The 4,529-nt window shown below is 36.8% G+C and overlaps 1 pseudogene; it reads right to left on the bottom strand.

Annotated features, from left to right (window-relative positions):
• Positions 1–2,361: 2,361 nt before the first annotated feature.
• On the bottom strand, positions 2,362–2,940 carry LOC102769269 (annotated as a pseudogene).
• Positions 2,941–4,529: the final 1,589 nt, after the last annotated feature.

The following is a 4,529-nucleotide window of genomic DNA, read 5'->3' as shown; positions in this document are numbered from 1 at the left end:
AACTTTCACAGAGACTACTTAGGGTCTCAAATATCCAAGTGTGTGTGTGTGTGTGTGTGTGTGCGCGTGTGTGTGTGTATGTGTGTGTGTGTGTGTGTGTGTGTGTTTAACTGCTATTCTACTAACAGTTGATATCAACGATTCATCTTATCTAAATGTGTATCACTTAATCCATATATCTCCCTGTCCACTTTACCAAGAAACAAGGTTGATTTTCTCATCATATTAGACTTCTCTGGAGGTGCCCAAGGGTATGTGAGGTAGAGAAACATGGAGGCCTGGAAATGCAGATTAAAGGAGACTCCCATTCCCCTACTCCCTTGATTTTGTTTCACCCAGAAATATTCTATTTTTATATGTTATATACTTTGAGGTAATCCTATGATTTCATTTGAAAAAAATGGTTTTATGTCCTAAAATATTTGGCAATGCTTGGGCTAATATCATTAATTTAGGTTTCAGAAATTGTTGCCCTAGCCGGTTTGGCTCAGTGGATGGAGCATCCGCCTGTGGACTGAAGGGTCCCAAGTTCAATTCTGGCCAAGGGCACATGCCTGGGTTGCAGGCTCCATCCCCAGTGGGGGGCGTGCAGGAGGCAGCCAATCAATGATTCTCTCATCGTTGATGTTTCTATCTTTCTATCCTTCTCCTTTCCTCTCTAAAATCAATAAAAATATATTTTTTAAAAAAGAAATTGTTGTATAATTTTGAATCAATATTATCATAAGACTAAAGGCCCGGTGCACAAAATTCGTGCATGGGGAGGTCCCCTTAACCCAAACTGTACCCTCTCCAATCTGGGACCCCTCAGGGGATGTCCAACTGCTGGTTTAGGCCCAATCACAGACATCCCTCTCACAATCCTGGACTCCTGGCTCCTAATTGCTCACCTGTCTGCATGCCTGGTTACCCCTAACTGCCCCCCTCTGCTTGCCTGGTCACCCCACACAGCCTGCTTGTTCAGTCATTTGGTCGCCCCTCACTAACCCCCCTGCTGGCCTGGTCATAGGCAGCCATCTTGTGAGGTGTGAGGGTTAATTTGCATATTACCTCTTTATTATATAGGATTATATGCATTGTGTTTAAAATGCAGTTAAATTAAATATAACTGTTTTTTTCTCTTTGGTAACTTAAGGAAGACACCTGGAAAAAATAAATAGAAATTCTTATATCACTAGAAGAGGAAAAAAAAAAGGCCTGTTCTAATAATGAACCAAACATATCTGAAAAGACAGATGGTAAGGGGATATTGAAGAAATTATATAAATCAAACAAAATTGTTTGACTGATTTATTGAAGGCTACAGGAAATTTCCAGAGGCAACTGACAAAACATTAATTTTTAGATATATCCCCTCCTCTAAACTAAATGAGATATTGCCTATGTTTAGAGTTCTCTATTTTTGAATCTATGTAATGAGTTGTATAATTTATTTATACACAGCAAATTGACAAATATTTTGTATTACTTGAATAATCACATTGAACTATTTGGATCTAGTTCATAATTGGAACTCAGAAAAAAAGAGCTAACTTTACATTCATGATTGAAATGGCATGATGCAAATTGAAATTGTATTCTGATTTACTTGTCTATATATTTATTAGAGCATAAAATACTACAATACATTAGATTGGTAATTATGATTATTATCTCATCTCCCATTAATGATAAATCATTCTATAAATAAGTTTGCACTCAGTGATAGAATTTTGCTATAGGAGAATACATTACCATAAAACACTTACAGTTGTTTCATATTTTTTTAAATTATCTTGCTCGAAAAATTAACTCATAGTATTGGCTCTATGTTGGTTGTCAGGAAGATTGACAGTATGCTGAAGGATAGTAAACAAAGAATAATGAAAAAATAACAGACTGTCAAGTTAAAGGGAGCTGATACAGGGATCAATCTTAACATTAGCTTTATTAATGCTTTGAAAAGTGATGTAAATGTAAATTAAATCTTCAGGTGATAAGTAATTTATTTCATAGTTTAAAAACAAGGGGAAATAATCATTGAGAATTGCAAAAAGGAATAAATGGGTGCAAACGTGCATTAAATAAGAAGGGAATATCAATTGCTCTTCAGATTAAGACCATTGGAATTCACTTTTACGATGTTTGAAATGAAATACAGATAGGCAGCGGTATAAAGTAAGGGGAAAGGGAGTTAAACTACAGATGCGATGTGCCATGTTCCTTTTGGCACCACAGATTGGTTGTCATCTAACTAATGGGTATATACTCAGATAACATTTTCCTGAAACATGGGAAGCAATATTATTTCTAGAAAGACAGTTCCTTCTTAGTAATGTGATATTCTTTTTTATTGTGAACGATATTTTATTTAGTTTTTGTTTACAACTGAAACTCTGGGAATTCAAAATGAACATTCTTGCCAGTGAGCTCCTTACAGACATCAGAGAAGTTTCAAGCTGTGTCCCATGATGTGCTTTATCCAAATGAACCTTTATGAGCCGGCTGCCATCCAGGGTCACTTGAATTCCCTCGCCTACACTTTTACTTAGGAAAACCAAGTCCTCCGGGATCACAGCTAGCAAGGCTGTCAGAGTGAGGCTCCTGGGCTGCGTTTGCTTATTTGTTGATGCATTTGTTTGTTTGTTTGTTTGTTTGTTTGTAGGCTTTTTTCAAGTTGGCTTAAGCAGAATTCTCTGAGTGATAAAGACAATGTGCTTCCCACTGACCTTTTTCTTCAATTCGCTTACTAGCTAGACTTGGACTTTCTGAAATTATTTCAGTTGAGAAACAGGAACAAAGATAATAGCTTTCAGACCTACACCAACTTTATTTTATGGCTCAAGTATTCAACCCTAGTAGCTGGGCCTTGAGGCTCTGGAGATCCTAGGAGATGCCTGTCTCAAAATCAGCTGGCTGCTCTCCATTGGGCTGCATGATCCTAATGCTGGAACTGAACATGGCCTTCTTGGTGAGCGCTGGCCTGGGGAGAGGCCTTGGTCTCCAGGGAGCTCATCACGTCCTGGCACCTGAAAAGCAATAATGTCATATTCTTTTTACATGATGAGAAATATTATTAAAAATAGAGAATAATTGTCAAATAAGGAAGTACTTCTATAAAATCCAACTATATTCTAGCAATTGTCTTAAAAATCATGTAAGATGTATACTAAAAAATGTGGAATTATATAAACATGTACTATTTCCTTCCATGATTATCACTTTTGAAATTTAATATCTGAGTTAATGAGAAATCAGATAATATTTTTTAATGAAAGAAACACGGATTTTATCAGAAATCCCACACATGGAAACAAGCCTGTCACCACTCTGTTGAACAATTTACATTTTAATAAGTATTAATTTTTGTCTATTTATTTTTGGGATATATGGTAAGTGTTACTATGCAGCTTATTTAAAATATTTCTTTCACTGTCCATTCTTATTGATAAATTAAATCATGTGATGTACTCACTAACATGTCAAAAACAAGAATGGATTCTCCTTTATAATTTATAACTTATTTTCCAATGATTTCAAAATATATTTTACCCTGATACACATGTGCTTTGAGGTTCTCAGGGCAACAAACAGTCATAGGCATGCCCAAGGATAAGGAAAAGTCTAGTGTGCTTCTTCCTACTAGGTACCTCACCTCTCATCTAGAAAGCATTTCACACGAAAATGTGTAAAACTTATTTTATTATATAGATTGTTTTAAGATGTCTTCTCAAATCACTGTGAAAATATAAATAATTTAAAGAATGGTATTTTGACAGTAATATATATATTAGAGAGAGAGAGAGAGAGAGAGAGAGAGAGAGAGAGGCCCAGTGCACAAAATTCGTGCATAGGTAGGGTCCCTAGGCCTGGTTGGTGATCAGGGCCAATCGGGGCCTCCCGGCTGCTGGCCAGGGCCTTCCTTCTCCAGCTGCCACGGGGCCTCCCTTCCCCGGGGGGCCTCCCGGCTGCTGGCCAGGGCCTTCCTTCTCCAGCTGCCACGGGGCCTCCCTTCCCTGGCTGCTGCCAGGGCCTTCCTTCATTCCATGCCACTCCCTGGTGCTCAGTGCACGTCATAGTGAGCAATCGAACTCCTGGTTTCCTGGTCGAACTCCCAAGGGGAAATTTGCATATTAGGCTTTTATATAGAGATATATATTGAATATTTTATTTAGTCATTTTGTATATATATATATGTGTAAATATATTATATATTACATTTTTATTTATGCCATGGAAATAAATAGATTTCAAATAATCATAAATTTTAAAAAAATAGAGAACCCTGAAAACATTTAGGTTATATTATGGGAGAAAGTCTGTGAATTTCTGCTAAAAGTCAGTAAGACAAAAATATGTATTAGAAACATAGTCAGTGGTCTTTCCCCAGTTCTCCTGATTCTGTTTCAAAATTAGCTGAAGGTCATTTCTCTTTGCTTCTTTTGTGGAAATATTATTCCCAGGAATAATATTTCTTCTATAGCTCCAAAGAAATATTACTTAATATTTTAGACTCCACTAATTTTGTCTCAAGTTCAAAAATCCCAGTC

This window comes from Myotis davidii, unplaced genomic scaffold (assembly GCF_000327345.1).
Source record: "Myotis davidii unplaced genomic scaffold, ASM32734v1 scaffold529, whole genome shotgun sequence".
Classification (NCBI taxonomy): domain Eukaryota; kingdom Metazoa; phylum Chordata; class Mammalia; order Chiroptera; family Vespertilionidae; genus Myotis; species Myotis davidii.
The sequence above is the reverse complement of the archived record's forward strand: the minus strand, read 5'-3'. Positions and strand labels throughout refer to the sequence as shown.